The sequence below is a fragment of the Marmota flaviventris genome, chromosome 4 (genome assembly GCF_047511675.1).
Source record: "Marmota flaviventris isolate mMarFla1 chromosome 4, mMarFla1.hap1, whole genome shotgun sequence".
Lineage (NCBI taxonomy): Eukaryota > Metazoa > Chordata > Mammalia > Rodentia > Sciuridae > Marmota > Marmota flaviventris.
The window spans coordinates 103,518,307-103,537,672 of NC_092501.1; the positions used below are offsets into that span (position 1 = coordinate 103,518,307).

At 34.2% G+C, this 19,366-nt stretch overlaps 1 protein-coding gene across 3 annotated transcripts in view; it reads left to right on the top strand.

The window, feature by feature from the left end:
- The window catches only part of Dach1 (dachshund family transcription factor 1), a 395,583-nt gene that overhangs the window by 26,838 nt on the left and 349,379 nt on the right, over positions 1–19,366 (top strand). The window lies entirely within an intron of this gene.

Sequence of the window (19,366 nt, forward strand, 5' to 3'; positions counted from 1 at the left end):
ATTATTCCTCGCCTCTAGTAACATTTTTCTTGATGTGATTGAGGAGGGAATAAAAGACCCTGATGAGGGTCTACCAATATTGACTTTGTATACCTTCTGTCTACAGTGAGAATGGGTGATAACTGGGAGTAATAACTACATAGATTTTCAGCTCAGCTGTTTATCACACTCTCTCCATTTCACTTTAGTAGAATGTTTAAAACTATATTTTGGAAATATTACTTTTCAAACAAAAAATACTATTACTGAATGTGCATAAATTAGGATATTTGGTGTATCACTGAAGTTGATGAAATCAAACAGTAATTTCATAGTGTATCACTCAAAAATTCTTAAAAAAACAAATGTTTTCACATATTATCATATGTGTCATATAATATGACTGAATGTCTAGAGATTTAATTTCAAATAAATTCCAAATGTGGGAGTATATTTAGTAAATATTAGCTTAAAATTTCCACTAAAGAGTATGTTTACTTGTCCCTTAATCTTTTCTTTAGATTAGTATTACTCATCTTTTCTACTAGAGTTAAAAGAATCTTAAAACTTTTTGTGTGTATGTATGAGTTGATGAAAACTGCCCTTCATCTACCAAATGCACATTCTTCATGTATCTAATATATGTCAGGCATTTTTAAAATTTATTTATTTTAATTAGATATATACGACAGCAGAATGCATTTTAACTCATTGTACACAATTGCAGCACAACTTTTCATTTCTCTAATTGTACATGATGTAGTGTCACACAATATGTGTGGTCATACATGTACCTAGGATAATAATGTCCCTCATATTCCACTATTTTTCCTACCCCCATATGCCTTCTCCACCCCTCTCTCCCCTTTGCTCAAAGTTCCTTCATTTTTCCCATGCCTTCTCTTGTTATGGATCAGCATCCACTTATCAGAGAGAACATTCAACCTTGGATTTTTGTGATTGGCTTACTTCCCTTAGCATGATATTCTCCAATTCCATCCATTTACCTGCAAATGCCATAATTTTATTCTCTTTTAATGCTAAGTAATATTCCATTGTGTATATATACCACAGTTTCTTTATCCATTCATCAATTGTAGGGAATCTAGGTTGCTTCCAGAGTTTAGCTATTGTGAATTGAGCTGCTATGAACATTGATGTGGCTGCATCACTATAGTATGCTGATTTTAAGTCCTTTGGGTATAGACCAAGAAGTGCGATAGCTGGATCAAATGGTGGTTCCATTTCAGGTTTTCTAAGGAATCTTCATACTATTTTCCAGAGTGGTTGCACCAATTTGTAGTCCCACCAGCAATGTATGAGTGGGCCTCTTCCCCTACATCCTCGCCAACACTTATTGTTGTTTGTATTCTTGATAATTGCCATTCTGACTAGAGTGAGAGGAAGTCTTCGAGTAGTTTTGATTTGCATTTCTCTAATTGCTAGTGATGTCGAACATTTTTTCATATGTTTGGTGATTGATTGTATATCTTTTTCTGAGAAGTATCTGTTCAGCTCCTTAGCCCATTTATTGATTGGGATGTTTGTTTTTTTGGTGTTAAGTTTTTTGAGTTCTTTATATATCCTGGAGATTAGTGCTCTGACATGGATATGGCAAAAACATGCTTTTCAGGTATTTCTTCAAGGATTTTGGAATAAACCAGTGAATATAGCTGACAAAAAATCTCTACCCTCCAGAGTTTTATATTCTTGTAGTAGTTATGGTTGGGAATGGAGTCGCAGACACTAAATAATTAGGATAATAAATAAGCAAATTGCATAGTTTTAAGGTGATAGATGCCAAACAAATAGATCAGAGTGAGAGGGACTTGAGGTGTGGGTAGTGGGACAGTTGAACTTTTAAATATAGTGGTCAGAATGAGGCTTCCCTCATTGAGAAAATGACATCTGAGTCAATATTTGAAGATGTGAGGAGCTCAAAGGCATTTTAACAAAGCTTATTTCTCTGGCTTTGATTTCCAGCTTAGTAGAGGAGGGAAGTAGGAAATGTGGATCAGAGGTAATACAATAAAGCTTTTCATTGCATATAAGTAGGAAAAGATTAAAGTTTTTCTGCATTTCTGTGGGACAAGAGCAAACTATGCCACAGATTAGAAACTAGGTTTTAATATCTTGTCTTTACTACTTGCTGGCTCTGGGATCTTAGGCAGGGTCTTAAAATCTACAAGCTTCAGCTTATTCATCTCTGAAAGTGGATAATAATACTTAGTGTTATATTAAATGAAACTATATTTATGAAGTACTTCACACAGTGACTAACAATAAATATTTAAACATTAACTATTTAAAAAAACATAATTTTTTTTCTTAATAGGTAATCTGTCTTTGGAAAATGTAGAATTTTCGCAATCCACCAATAATGGAGCTTTTTTTTTCTAAAGGGGAATTACTAGGACTTAGGATAGTCAATATTGCTACATTATTTTTCTGCAAGGTCAAAGGAAGAAAATATGCAATTTGGAATTCAAATATTATGAGGCAATATTTAACCAAGACAAAGTATGACTATTACCAATTCTGCAGTCTGACTGCCCACAATAAACTCTGTATTCAAGGAATCTGTCCTTATTTGGAGTTTCAGAAATATTTTTTATGTTTTCAGTTGGAAAAAAATACTGCAATGATTGCCATTCACTTAGTTCTGTGTTAAGAGATATAAATGTCCTAAATTCAACAGCATCTTTCCAGGTCTAAGTGACTTTTAAAGGTAGAAAATTTCTAATAATTTGGAGAAATTAGTCTTTCATGCTTTAATGTAAATTTCTTTATTGTGATATATCTTTTGCTAGAATACTGGCTTTCATCACCTCTTCCATCCCTTCAGGTGGGCATAGGTAAGGTAACCATAAACTTGATTGGCCAAACTGGGACACTCTTGAGAATAGACAGAGGCAGGATTAACAATTATGCTGGGATAACCCGGTAAACATGGACCTTTAGGCCACCTCTCACCAATACATAAAGGATCCAGCTGGTAGCTTAAATATGAGCAGTTTCTTTTAAAAGTATGAGCTAATTGTTACCTCAGGGATAATTTAAGGAGACAAAACAAAATTACCTTTCTTGGAGGCAGGCCAGGAGAACAGGGTTCTTACCCTTGTTTTTTTTGTTTTCATTTTAATAAGCATTATAATGTTTCTCATGAATGACAGTGATTACAAAATTGATTAAAAGCTCATTTTAATTCAGACTTCTCCACACAGCCTTTTTTTTTCTTTAGTTTACTTCTTCAAGTCCTTCTGCTCTGTTTCTTGTATTTCTACACATCACAGTAAACAAGTCTTTATTTGCCTTGGCAAGCCTAGGTATCTTATTCACGGAGTGTGCAGTGCAGGCTAGTTTCTTTTTTAATAGGCTGGTAGTTTTCAAACAGCTGCTTTGGTCTGTTCTGTTGATGTTTTATTGTGAATACATGAGCTGGCATTCCCAAGGTTTTTGCTATAGTTTTCTCCATGTTAAACAGTGTTGGAAGAATAATGCAATTTTGGTAGAAAATTGGTAAGAATTGGGGAAGTTTTGGGCAAGTCTGCTTTTGTCTCATTGTTCTCTGTCTGCCCAGCAAATTCCTGAGCTGAGCCCCAACACTAAATTCCCCTCACCCGTGCATGGACAGCACCAGAAGAAATTCAGATAGGAAAAGAGAGGAGTATAAAGATCAGAGAAAAAAAAAATATCCTTTACCTGGGATTTTCAGAATACTAACAAATACCTTGATATGTATCTAGTTTCCCCGAATTATGCTGATTCTCTGATTATCGACACAAAGAAATACTTTGTTGTTCTCAAATGAGTAGTATTCTCAGTACCACATTGGAGTCACAACTTTTGAAATGGGATGAACTACACCAAATGTAATAGTGCATCAGAAAAAGGCCCATGTCATTGAAATGCTAAGGTGAATACACCTTTTATAAATTAATAGAAAAGGTCAAGCATTGGTGGGGGTTGGAGAAAGAGGAAGCAGGCATTAAAAAGCATGTAGAATTATATGCTGAATTCTTCAAGTTCTGACTTCATTCTTGGGACTACTTTCTTTTATATAGATAGCGATTCCAGGAATGATGTCCCATAATAGTATTTCAGAGGTGCTCTTGGGCGCAATAGCTCTAGATAGTGGAGATTAGGTAGATATTTGGGGTCTTGGAGGCTGGTTTGCTTCACGGGCTTGTTATATGAGAACCTCTGCATCATCCATTTTCCTCTAATCATGTTTTCCATTTCTGGTGTGTGCTTCGCTCATAACCCTGTTTTTATATCATAACACTTGCTGTATCAGCACCCGTTCTCTTTCCAGTGCTCAGTTTTAAACAGCCTCATTATGAAAAATATAGTACTTAAAAACATGGCACAAATGTGTATTACTTCAGCACAAGATGAACAGATTATTGAGAAATGCACCGAGTGCTGAAGCAACTTTGTCCTAAGGGGCATTTCACTATTTTAATTGATTCTTTTCTGTCCATTTTATTAAAAGTCCTTGGAGAAGGTAAATGGCAGGTTACCTCCTGGAAACAAAGGAACACTTGACTTACTTGTTGTGACTACTGCTGTGTTCATACTTTTGTAAGGCTAAATATGTTCTCATCATTTCAAAGTAGCTTATAAGGAAGAGCAAAAGATGAGGAACAATTAGCCCTAACTTAGCTAGTGTCTACTTGATTTTTAAATATCACTTGCTAATTGGGAAAATGAACATAGTGTTACGTATTTACAAGAGCTTTTTGACAAAACTAGGGATTTTTAAGCTTTTGTATCAAACACAGTTAGCATTAAAACATTATTAATTTGGCCTTAATTGCATGACACTGTCATAGGCCTTCAGAGGAGTCCCCACTGATCTAAGTTAGGAAAGTTTAGATGACTAAGTAGTCTTATAAATCTTAAAAGCTCAAAGGTTTATAAAGCTCCCTTGCTCTATTGCCAAATCCCAGGATGAGTATGGTGTGTGGGTTATGATGCTCATATAAGTCCAGATATGATCACTGCTACCTGGAATTTGGATTAAAAAAATAGAGGAAAAAAGAAGGCAGGAATTCATGATATTACATGATGTTTGTAAATCTTAGCTTTAGTCTATTAACTTTGTTGCCTCCCACTGTTCTAACTATACTTAAAGTGATAATGTGCACAATTTAAGTTTATGGACACTTTGAAATAAAATTTAGTTTATGTTTATTTCCTACTCATATGTAGATGTTTGGGTCTTTGTTTTCTAAATATAGGGAAACAAAGTAAAAAGTATAAAATTGTGACAACATAATGTACCTTTCTATATAACTCATTGCTGTGTCTCAGTGAAAGCGATCCATGTCCATTAGACCACATAACTTGGAACTCAGTGGGTCAGCAGATGCAGGTATCAGTTCGTGACGCCTCCTTGGTTCTCCTGGCCCAAGAGCTCCAAACAGATCTGATGCTCTGGAATTCTTTGATATCATTGTTGGCCCTTTCTTACAAAATATTTTTTTTTCTTGTAGCTTTCAAAAGTTTCTCTTTAGATAGGTGTAAGAAGACTCTGAAGAGGGGACAACTTCTAAATTAACATCTTTAGAAACCATATGGACTTCATTTTCTTGAAAAAAAGTTGGGGGGGATTCAGATTGTTTCCCTTAATTGTGTTCTCTCAAAAAAAGAAAGGAATCAAAGTTTCTCCATTTGATTGGGCAAAGCGGATAGAGGGGTAGGGAGGGAGAATGGGGGCAGAAAAGATGGTGGAATGAAATGGATATCATTATCCTAGGTACATGTATGACTGCACATATGGTGCAATGCTACATCATGAACAGCCAGAGAAATTAAAAGTTGTATTACAATTGTGTGCAAGGAATCAAAATGCATTCTGTATCATATACACCAAATTAAAATAAATAAATTAATTAATTAAAAAATAAAAAACATAAAATAGAAAAAAATAAAAGGAAAATACAAAAAAAAAGTTTCTTCCCTTTTTAAAATCAGTAGGAGATATTCAAGTATTAAAGCAAAGCAATTCAGTCTCGTTTGCCCATCAAACTTGGTGAAATACAATCAAAATGAGAATAACAAAGTGAGAGAACAGCTGATTCGGTTGACCCTAACAGGTGAGATGCCTTTTTATATTTCTAGTGGTGAAAGAAGTCTTATTTTTAGAAACTAAATTGATCAATGTTGATCATTTGAAAAAGTTCCTCTCATATCGTGACACCCAACACAAATTTATTTATTCAAATTCTCTCTGTGATTAACTTGATTTTTAAGTACCATTTTCAATTTGCTACAATTGAACGTTTACTCATCTATAATAACATTTTTACAAGAGCAGAGATTGGAAGTTACTTTGCAAAAAATTACTATTAAAAACATCTTATGGGGGGGGGTTGTGGCTCAGTGGTAGAGTGCTTGCCTTGCATGCGTGAGGCACTGGGTTCTATCCCTGGCACCATATAAAAATAAAAACAAATAAAATAAAGGTGTTGTGTAAAACAAAATCTAATTAATTTAACATTTTCCCCTGCTTCTCACAGTAAAAAAAAAAAAAAGCAAACCATACTTATTTTATGTTTATTTAAGGCCCAGGCATTTCAGCTAATGCCTACTTTTGACAATATCTAACATGTTAGAGTCAAATTATTTTGCTATTGGAGAGAATAATATTCCCATTTAAAAAGTGAATTGTTCCCTTATTGTTTATATTCAGTAGCAATGTTATACATTTAGAAGAAATAAATATTCTCATTTCGTTAATAAGAGATCCACTTCATTTATTCCTGTTTAGTTGTCTTCTCTTTGTCAGGATTTAGACTAATGAGAAAATCTTAGAAAGATCCTTTACTGTCTAAACACCAAGCACGCAAATGCTTCTCAATAGAAATAACACAAGAAATGCGTTCAAAGACAATACATAGCCTGAGAAATTCTTGTGTGCTGACAGCTCTCCAACAGTGTTGTCACAGCAGGAAGACATCAGTTGAAGAAACAGATAGTGACCTCAAAAAAAGTCTGGTCAGCGGTGTGGACAGGGTTTCACAAGATTATAAATCACCCCAGGGTCGCTCTGTTCCCACCATAAAGAGAGCATGGTCGTTTTATTGTAATCTAATAAGAGATGGGAGCAAAGGACAGCTCCAGTGTGTGTTTGCAAAAAAAAATTCTTGATTACAGTTTCAAAACTATACAGTTTCCCTGCTATTGAAGTGCAGATTATAGGGGTTAAGGGCATGTTAGGATTGGATTACCTTTTATAGCTGTATGTTATCCCCTGGTTCATGAATCAGAAAGTACTTAAATTAAACTGAACATTTGGGAGTAATCCCAGAATGTAGCATGGTGGTAGAAAATTAATCATGATTTGGTGATAGATTATTAAGCTGTTCATTTGAAGGAGGTCTTTCATAGAATCAGAAAATTGACTCTCTGGTGTGGATATATTAATATGGGGGAAATACTATATATCTTATATTAGGATTCTTTTCAGGAGGAATGATTTAATGAAAGAAAACACATTGATATGAAAATGTGTACAAGAGGTAAAAAGTTAATATATTTTACAATACTTGTATTTGTATGTTTATTTTTACATAATACTATTTAACTGTAATGACTTAGTTACTAAATATTTTAGAGGACCTATTTTGACATCAGTAAAATTAACAAGTCCATGTTTAAAATACTTTGGAATAAGAAAATTCTTCTAATTGAGATCGAGGGTTACAGAGGAAATGGTCACCAAAATTTTAAGTTAAACCTAGATTTCAAAACATTTTAAAATGATCCATGCCTCTTCATTTGCCGTAGCTGTGCCTCATGTGGAGTGAAAAGAAGGTTTTAACTTTATTCAGCCATTTTATCATCCGTACTTAAGCTTCTTCAACACTATTTGATCTCTATACATTTCTGGAACCATAATCAGGCGTCCTACCATTTAAATGGATTTTATTCCCTAACTTATCGCCCTTGCTTTGTCAGTTTGCTCCTCTGGAACCATGCTGACATCTAGAGATAAGTCCTATCAGTCTTGGGCTATTGACTGAATTTTGATTGTGAAGAAGCCATCACTTAAGAATAGAGAGAAACAGAGTGAGGTGTTATTGCCAAGGATGTATTTTATGTTATGCTTCCAAAACCCAAAGGTAAATAAAATGGAGTTTGCAGCTTTTCATTTTTTATGAGGCATAAGTTGGACTTTGCAGACTGTTGTCAGGGTCTGTCTTCTTTTCCCTTCAGAGTCACAGGCCTTGTGGTTTTGCTCTCATTTAGTTTTTTTTTGAGCAGAGATGAATGTGAAAGGGAATTCTGACTCTCAAAGGATATTACACTGGTCGGTTAAACATAGTGGGTCTTTAATTCATCTCAGTTTATTTTCCACTTGTCAATTTCTCTTTGTTTCTTCCTCATTTATATATGCTTAAGTAGGTGAGTAGGCAGATTTCACTGTGTCTTTGCCATCTACTTTTTCCAGCGCAGCTAAAAGTGCTACTACATGAACTGGAAATGATCAATATCCAGGCAAGTTCCTTTCTTTTTTGAATATAGGAAAAAGACATTGCTTTTGTGATTCATGGACTGCATTGACAAGCTCTGAATGCCATTGCAAATTCAAGTTGAAAATGACCAGGACAAGAGTATCCCATTTTGTATAGTAATCTATGTTAATTTTACTATGTCTCCCATGGGCCCCCATGGGAATTTTGCCTACAGAGATAAAATTTGATTTCAACCCTCTCAGGCCAGTTCTGAATTTGTAAATATTGCAGATGTGTTCCTTATTCTTTCTTTTTTTTTTTCGCACACAATTTATAATAGTAAAATATAAGTGAATATCTCCACTTTAAATATCTGGTGATTTTAGGAGAGTAAGCTATTCTAATTTCCTGTAAGTGGAAGGCACATCATTGGTCATTTATAGTGTAAATACTTCTCTACTTCCACACATTCCCTATGTAAAGAGTACAAATTGATTCACAGCAACCCACATCTAACACTGAAATTTCTCATACGACTAAGACTTTCACATAGCCATCTGTTTTACATATGCATTTTTTCTTGGTAATCTTTATTACTGGATAGCCTCAAATAGAAAGTACATAAGTGCAAATGCCAACATGTATTTTTGTTAGTGGCGCTGAATAGACTGGTTAAGGTAGAAAAACAAATGTACTTACTTTGATTTATCACTTCTGACATTAGCATGTACCATACTGCTCTCCAGGAAGCAAAATGGTTGCACCTGAGGACAGTGATATAAACACTACTTTGATTATTTGAAACAAACCATTAGGCTTTGATGAAAGAACTATTACCATAGTGGATCCTGTATAGGGAGAGAGTGCTTGGAGATAATGGATGAACAGTCTACAATTACTTGTTGAGAATTTAAAGAGGTCAGAGCTTAGTTTTTAGGAGAAAAGAGATATATAAAGTGAATTGAATTTTGTAGGAATTCATAAGAGAATTTTCACTGCTAGTAGGTACTTGGTTGCAGTATAACATTCTTTTATATAATATTGATTCAAATTAGAACAATATATTTTGTCAAACTAATTGTTTTTAAATTAAATCTAAAATCATTCTGTTATATCTTTCAAAAATAATTTCCTAAATAAGATTTTATTTCTTTTCTTTTAGAGTATAAATGTTTTCTTTCATTTATGTTCCAATGCACACATGCATACCCTCATAGTACTGAGCCTACTTATGAATTAAATACTTATTTTATGTGATTTGTAGGTGGAGATGGTACCTGATTAATGAATACATATAAAATATACTTCAACTACTAAATAAGGACATTTTATTTAAAATTATAAGTTGAACTAAAATATTTAAGTTCTTGAATATTTAAGGGTAACTCTTAATTTTCTCACATTGGTTTGTTAGTGTAGACTGTCAGAATAGACAATATCATTCGATATTGAAAACACCCGGTTCAGAAAGAAGAATTTAAATAAATTCATATGGGAGGGGAGTGTGGAGCATGGAAAGAAGTGATGGTGAACTCAAGTTTAGCAGTTGTGACCTCCATGAGTAGAGAATGAACTTGAAGGACTACAGGCCTCAGAGAGTGGAGAACAGGACACAGCTGAGAAGAGTGAGCATCTCAAAACAGGCTACAGCAAGAGGGAGTGGCCAAGCTGAGAGGCAAGGGTGAACCCCAGAAGCACCACAGAATGAAGACAAAACCAGGGTTTTCCCTGATTTTCCATGAGCCTGCCTAAAACCTTATAACTTACCCATGTGAAAACTGAGGAGTATTTTTAACAGCCTATCTTGTGAAAATGCCTGGCTTTGTAGATGAGTTACACTCCCAGCCTTTCTTTTTAAATTTTGATTTAATTTTTGAGGCATGGTCTTGCTAAATTGCCCAGGCTGGCCTCAAATTTGCAGTCCTTCTGCCTCAGTCTCCTGAGTAGCTGGGATTATAGGTGTGCATGCACACCATGGCTCTAGTTTTAAAGTTTAGAACTTTAAAATGACATTTATAAATTATATTTTTTATTAGTCTGTCTTATATTTGATTGTAGATAGCACAGGTATAATTAGGTGAATTTACCTCTGAGGAAATGCCAGTTTCATAGAGGTTAAAGAACTTGCTCAAGGTCAAAGAGTAAGCTGCAGGGAGAGAAGCAGACTTGGATCTTATCAGTCCACTCAGTGCCTTTCTGTTTCCCTGTGATGCAGCTATACACTTTTGAAAGACTGTAGTTTCCTGATCCTCAGGGTTCAAATCTTCCTCGGAACAGCTTACCACAAAAGACAAAGCAAAGTGCATAAATAATAATGTCCCTATGTGATTTTATTTTCAGTGCATTTCAATCTTAATTATTTCATAAATTTTGTTCACAGAAGAGGTGAAGGAAAGCTTCATTCCATGGCATTAGAAGCAACCAGCTGGTATTGTAGGTACTGATGCAGCACCTGAAATTACATATTAATGTTGCAGAGTTTCTGCTCAGTAAATAAAAAATTATCAGAAGGATTGTGAATTTATAAATAACCTCAGGTAGTATTAAATCTTTTTATGAAATTAATGTCACTATTTAAATGTCTACCATACAGTGTGCAATGCTCTAAAATTTGGATACCAGTTTTCACAACAAGGTACAGAGACTGTTGCCTTGATGAATTATTTGCTATTTAATCTATGCCTTAAAATCAGGAATATTGGAAGCCATAATCAGTGATACATTTATGACTTCTTCCCCTATTCTTTTCTCACTACTTCAACTGGTATGCATAGTCTAAAGTTTCTAATCAGTGACATAAATTAAATTATCAATGTTTAAAGAACACTTTCCCACTGAAGGTGAATCCAGTGTTTTTACAAACTTAATAAGGACCATTCTACCAATGACTTTATTCTTCTGTAATACACTGAAAATATTTTGACGTAGTCTCCTCACTCCCTTGAGCTCAGCTTCATTCTTTGGGCTTGCTGCCCCTTCTGTTATTATGGAATCATTTCCTGGATGAATGAATGTTTTCTCAAGTTTCAAACTTAGTTCACAATCCAAGGATGCTTTATCAATTAAGTGGCATGTTGATTTTGTGTTTAACCCACTTGGTATCCAAGGCTGTACTTTCCAAATTAATGAAGCCATGTTGTAATGATTAGTTTTTGGTTCCTGGAGCCAATATGTTATATAAGAGGAGGTGATTTAGTTTAGGGAGTTTTGAATAAGTAAGCTCCAGAACCAGCCTCACCTACAACTGTGAAGACTGATCACTACACAATCTTCCAAGACATTGGTAAGTAGGAACCAGTGAGCTCTGTCTACAGGCACCAAAGTAGATGTGAGTGCTGGAGTTTGGAATCTAAGACTACAAACACCAACCTTTTCTCCCACCTACACTATTGATTTTCAACTAAAAATAACTTCAAATTGACATTATAAAAGAAAATTAGCATATTAGGACTCATGGTCAAGATAAGAATAATAATGCCATCCTCTTGGAAGTTTTTAAGAAATTGTCCTAATGGAAGCCATGTGTGGGGGCACATGAGTGTAATCCCAGCCACTTTGGAGGCTGAGAAAAGAGAATTGCAAGTTCAAAGCCAGCCTCAGCAACTCAGAGAGACCCGGTCTCTAAATAAAATACAAAATAGGGCTGAGGATGTGGCTCAATGGTTGAGTGCCCCTGAGTTCAAACCCTGGTACCAAAAAAAAAAAAAAAAAATTGTCCTAGTGGAATGTACATGTCTTCTAGGCAACCTGTATAGATTTAATTGTGAAGCATCCAGAAGACCTGAAATTCAAGGTTTCTGATGCTCCTTATTCCAACTTATAGCTAAGATGAGAATTCAAGCAATTTGCCAGGTGAGCGGCCAGCACACATCTGTCAGTGCCTCACTGGTCAGACACTCCTAAAAAGAAAATGGAAAATAAAGGGGCAGTTTCTGTTCTTATGTATATATATGAACACACACGTGTGCGCATATATATATATATATATATATGAACGTAAGTGAAATAAGATGTATTAAGTGAACTTTTACACGTGTGGTTCTACATGTATATAACAGATAAAAGTGCACTTAATATGTCTCTTCTTAGAGGAAGACTAAAGGGAGGAAACAACTCTGGGGACATGGAATGGCATGAGCTCAAACTTGCCAGTAAGAAATATTTTTGTGTAGTCTGAAATCTGCAAACCTTTTGAAGTAGAACAGTGGAAGAAAATTCTTGAAAGATAGGAAATCTCCAGATTCAAGAAAGTTTCTTTTATTTTTCAACGAATAATTTCAAATCATTCAAAGGAACCTAAAACTAGTGTTTATCTAAAATCAACAATAATAACAATGCATACAAAATCAAGACTGGGAAAGGAAATGATAAAGTCAACAAATATGTTTTATGTTGATATGCATGTACTAATAGAAACATTATTTTGTTGCTATGAAAATATTTCTATTAATATCAAGCAGTCAAATTGACATTTCAATAGATATTTTGAGATTCTAACTTTTAGAAACAGCATTTGGGCCCTGGATTGATACGCCAAATGTGGTGGACCCGGGTGTCAATTCTTTCCATGTCTTGAGTTTTACTTGTGCATGGATACAGCTGTCTGTACTGTTGCCAGATGTCAGACTATGCTTTGAAGGCTTCTCCATATATTTGTGACTTACCAGAGGTAAAATATTATAGTGTGAAATAACATTCTTGAAATATAAGTTATCTTTATTTTTTTAGACTTTTAAGGTATTATTCAGAAAAAAATAAATATATATTCACCTCAAAACTTGTACACATATGTTCATAGCAGCATTATTGATAATAGCTCCAAAAAGGAAGCAATCCAAATGTCCACTGATAGATAGATAAATAAAATGTGGTAAATCCATACAATGAATGATTATTACTTAGTGTTAATAAGAAATTAAGTTCTAGTGCATGCTACAATGTAGAAGAACCTTAAAATATTTTGCTAAATAAAAGGAAGATAGACTCAAAAGACCACCATTATGTGCTTCAGTTTATAGAAGGCAACCAGAATAGGCAAAGTTAGACAGACTTTAGATTGTGGGGACAAAAATTCTAAAATTAGATTGTGGTTATGTTGTACAACTCTATAAATATAATAACATCATTGAATTGTGTACTTTAAATGTATGGTATATGAATCATATCTCAATAAGACTGTGAGAAAAAAGATATAGTGAATATATTGGATAAAGAAGTGAATTTAAAAAATGCAGAATTACCTCTTTTGCAGTGGTATATTCTTTATAATGTTCTTAAATAAAATATGAGAACAAAATTGGTAAATAAAAGGATAAATATGATGCCCACAGTTAGTAATACATTTAAGGACATCATTTTCATTAGTTTATTTAATTTTTTTTAACTTTAGTCCATCAATTTTGGTAGGTAGAGAATTTAATAAATTATTAGCTCTCTTACCTCCCAAACGAATCAATGATGATTTTCTCATTTCTCCTGTGAGAGTTTCCTTAATTTAAGGCTTGATAGTTGGGGACATTCTCTGAATTTAATAGTATGTTTTCCTTCAATTACCAAAATAAATTCTAAGCAACAGTATTAAAATACCCATGTTTATAAAATACATAAATATTGATATCTTCAGCCTTAAATGGCTCAAGGCAATGCATGTGTTTGGACAGAGCCTCCACTTTATTGACTTTATGAAAGAACAGATGCGTTTTAAGGGTAAATTCCCCCATCGTGTAAACTACTCCCTGGGACTAAGTAAGGAGTTATATTAACTCTTTTGATGAAGTAGTAATTAAAATAATACCCTAGTGACTGGGAACCGCTATCTTCCATAGCTGCTGAAAGAAACAAAATGGAGAACTGTAGTTTTCACTAAAAGAGAAACTCTAGTCACAGTTCGAGAAAAAGCTAAATAAAACTCAAATTTGCCATGGCTTCAGCTTTCCCAATTAGTTGCTTCCCTCTCTGACTTCCTCATTCCCCTCTCTCACTTATTTATTTCTCTTTTTAGTCTGAACATATCCATCATATTCACCAAACCTCTGCTACATGCTGGGTAGAAGTTACTCTTATTGTGGCATGAGTGTCATTTCTGATTACTTAGCATGTTTATGTTATTTATGTAACATTCAGTGAGTAATTGAGCATTCATTCATAGAATTAGGAAAAATTTCTCTACTCCTCTTTCCCTAGTTGCAGTACATCAACTTGTTTTTACTCCTTCATTTTCTGAGTGATGATTTGACCTTGGATATACCTTTCAAAGTCGTAACTGACTCATCTTTCAAATAATGATAATAATACGAAATGTCCATGGTTATTAGGCAGATAAAGCTTAAGGATTCAATGTGTGGAGCTTGAACCTTGGCTTATTGTAAGCAGCTCTTTGTTGAAGGACCTCTCTTGTGTGTGACGTCATACTACACAATAAATGAACAAAAGAAATGTGTTGATGTTTTGGACTGGCCCATAGAAACTTAAAGTCTTTAATTTTAAAATTTAGAATAATATAATTTTATTACTTATTTATTACTTGACATCTGGCCACAAGTTCAAAGAATTTTGTGCTAGTACATATGATAAAAAAAATCAGTAAGCTATTTCTCCTTGATATCCAGTGGATTAATGGAATTTGCACAATGAATTATGGCAAGTGTTTGATACAGTTCCTGATAAGTAATTAGCCTCCTATTTTGAGTGGGGGAAATGTATTTAAATATTAGATCATTATTGTTATTATTTGCAGCTAGCATAAGCTTCCAGATTCTTTTAAATTCTTGTCACTTAGCCTCCATTTGTATTGATTTAAAATACTTCCATATGATCATTGAGTGGTGATTATAACTATATTGCCATGGCAAATATTTTGATTTTTTTTTCAAGTTTGTGATAACTTGGTTTAAAATACCTTGTTGAATAACCAAAAAACAAGTAAGTTTTATCTACAATTGCTTTCTTTAAGCCCTTAGTTTAATGCTATCTTTGGTTATCTGTGACATAATGCGTTAAATGACTTTCTCAGCTTTTTCATATTTTAGATATAGGTTTAACATCCAGGAGTATTTCGTTATATGATGATTTTGATTGTAATACCAGAAATAAAAGGAAATGTATTTCTCAGTGCATCAGTGAAAAAGTTTAAATAAGTTAATCACTTGTCTTTATGAGGCCTTTCATTTCATAGCTCGATAGCTCTCTAAAGTTCCATTGTCATTTTTTAGTGTCATTATGTGCATGCATCTAGAAACAGAAGGTTTAGCTAAGAGATGAAATCCTTTTAATTTCCAATTTGAACACATTGACCCTTTCCTTTGTCTTAATAAGTAGAATAACTCTTATTGCTAGATTTTTTTTAATGGAAACAAAAGATTGAATAATTTTGCTGTCTTATCTTTACAAAAGCCTGCAAAAAGGGACATTTTAAGGAAAGTGTTGCTTTTGTTTATTATGCATATGTATGGAATAAGAAAAAATAATCTTCAAATATTTTTCTTATTTATGAGTGCTCTTAATAATACTCAGCTTGCAGAAAATTATGACTCAGGGCATTCAACCATTTTTGTGATGGTGCTGTGTGATTTTTAGAATATAAGCACCTAAAGATAAATTTTCTACAGATATTTAATAATTATAAAATGAGAACTTCAAATCTATGTAAATGAATACTTAATTCTTTATACATAAGATGGAATTTTCAAATTAGGATTTATTTCCCACTCTACAGAACAATTTAATTATTAATAATAAAAGCAAGAGATTTTTTCTTTTTAATTTTGTTTTTCTTTAATATTCTCTCTTTTTCCATTGCTATCATTTAAGACTAAACTGGACTATTAGCCACTTTTTCCAGCATGAAGACTTTGAAAACTGTTACATCTTAACCTTCCCCCTCCATTGTAGTGTCTAAAGTGACAGGTTAATTTCAAATTCCGTTTTGATTGAGCATATGCCACTTTTTACATGCTTTACATAACTAAAATAGAGCTGTCTTTAGAAATCCTTATATTAGGAAGATGAATCCTAATTAAGGAAGGTTTTCTTCAATAAATGCCTTTCCACATTTATTGCAAGCTGGAAGCAAGCAGTCTTTTATGTATAATAACACTAGAGAACTATGAAGTCCAGAAATAAGTGCATAAAAGAAATGATCTCCTTGCATTTTTCCTTCATTTAAGAAATCTGATAGGGGAGGAGTTGAAGAAAATAAAGACACACTTCGTTTTACTTTTCCCTTTTAAAAGTAGTATACCTATTAATCCATGTAAAATTCTGCAAGATACAATTTTGATCTTTTGTGGGTTGATCTTCTCACTAAAAGTCACATTTCTTTTCCAATTACAGCATTAGTTTATTTAACAGGATATTTAAAAAAGAGTACTCAAAGAAGGACTGGATTTTATTGAAATGTGGGTGTATATTTGTGTATGACCATGTGCATGTGCATGTATGGTTTATATGTATGTAGTAAATATTTTATTGATTTTTAAATTTAAGGGAGAAAAGGAAGTAAATGGTAATCCATTTGTTTAGCAGAAACCAAAAGGGAATTGTCAAATGAGTACTGTAGTAAAGGGACTGTGAATATCATAAATGCTTTATGATGGTTGAATAGAGGGAGCAAAACAACAAAAAAAGAGGTGTTATTTTAGTTTAAAAACATAAAACCTACTCTCATCATCTGAGTGCAGTAAGAAAGAAGAAAAAAAAATAGTCCCTGTCCTGCCTTACAGGGACATTCCGAGTAGAAATTTAAGACTGAATATTGTGCAGAAAACAGGATGTAGCCTAACTCAGAGGAAAACTTGAAATTAGCAGCCTATTTGATATTTAAAGTCTCAGAGTGATCAAGTTGAGAAGGGACCACAGGATCATATACTCAGCTTCTTCCAGTTTACAGACAAGGGAGAAGAGGCACATGGAAGGACTTTTGTAAACCAAAATGAGAGGTGACCAGGCCAAATAGTGGGTTCGTGAATGGAAGCAGATAATTCTAGTAAAGTAGAAAAAAGTATTAAAACTAAGTCAGTTAAAATGAATGAAACATCAAATAAAAGAAGTGGCCTTTCCAATTCATGTTCACAGATTGGAAAAGTGGGTGAAACATTTTGAATAGGGCCAACACTTCAGATAGTGTGATGAGGAGTCTGCAGCATAGGTCTTCTGTTGTGTCCATTTATGATCTTCAGCAGGGGTCTTGGCTTTCTCATGTTGCATCTTCATGAATCGACAGAATCAGCCACATGAAAGTATACTTATCTTTTTGGCCTCTATTTTGGCCTAGAACTCTGGTTTTAAGTAGGCAAGGCTCAAATTTTATGGTTTTTTTTTTTTTTTTTCATTTGAGTACTATCAATGGTGTGATTAAGTTCTCACAAAGTGTAACACAGAAAGACCTTTCTTTTTCCCATTTTGTTCTCTCTTTTGGTCTTCCCATTCTGATAGAGCTGTCCTTCCACCACTGTGGGATAGTTTTTAGAAGACAATTGATAATCCTGTCCTTTCTTCATAGAAATCACACTAGGAAAATTATCTACAGAAGGACATTTCTAGTGCCCTTTCTGCCTTACAATATGGGTTTATGACTATGTTGCTCTGCTTGTGATTACTTTTTATTGGATTAACATTTCAAAAATAAATGTTAATATTTTAATTTGGTGTGTGCCAAATTCTGTTTATTTTAAACCTAAGGTTTAATGCATTAGTCTAAGCCAAAGCCACCAAACAAATATATGAAAGTTAGAATTTCAAAACCTGTCATGCATTCCTTAATACTTTAGAATGCAGACATCTTACCAAGATCTAAAATGCCTTACCCAAGACATCAGCTAGACTCTGGGGTGTCCTTAGGAATTAGAAACATCATCTCCTGAGCAACCAATCACCTCCTTTGCAGGAGGGTACTGCCAGTGACTTTGGGTATAGAAAGGCTGACCCTCCTTGGCTGGATACTAGAGTCAGGATGTGGTGATAGTGACTGGGCTTCCTGAAGACCCCTTGACAGGTCCTGCCTGCTTTCTGACAATGCTGTAGATCTTCTGTTCTATCTGATAATTTTCTTTCTTCCACAAGAACTGTGCCCCTCATATCCTTCTGTGTTTCACTTCAGTCTTATCCTGTAGGAATTGGTAAAAGGAAACAGATTTGTTTCTCAGTTATTCTAGCTATGCCACATACATCTTCCATTTCAGTGCTTTGGACCACATTGTATTATGTTGTTGCTTTAGCCCTTATCAATATCTGAAATTCATGTCTTCATACGTGTACTTTGGATAATAATGATCATCACATTCCACCATCATTAATTACCCCCTCCCTTCCCCTCCAACCCCTCATCCCTGTCTAGAGTTTATCTATTCCTTCTATTCTCCCGCTCCCTATCCCACTATGAATCAGCCTCCTTATATCAAAGAAAACATTTAGCATTTGTTTGTTTTTGGGGGGGAGGGATTGGCTAACTGGTTGTGTACAAAGTATATTCACACCAATTCATGTCTTCATACATGTACTTTGGATAATAATGTCTATCACATTCTACCATTATTTCTAACCCCATGCCCCATCCCTTCCCCTGTAACCTCTCTGTCCTATCTAGGATTCGCCTATTCCTCCCATGCCCCCTCTCTCTATCCCACTATAAATCAGCCTCCTTATATCAAATAAAACATTCAGCATTTGTTTTTTGGGGATTGGCTAACTTCACTTAGCATTATCTTCTCTAACTCCATCCATTTACCTATAAATGCCATGATTTTATTCTTTTTTATTGCTGAGTAATATTCCATTGTGTATATATGCCACATTTTTTTTAACCCTTTCATCTATTGAAGGGCGTCAGGATTGGTTCCACGGTTTAGCTATTGTGAATTGTGCTGCTATAAATATTGGTGTGGCTGTGTCACTGTAGTATGCTGTTTTTAAGTCCTTGGGTATGGACT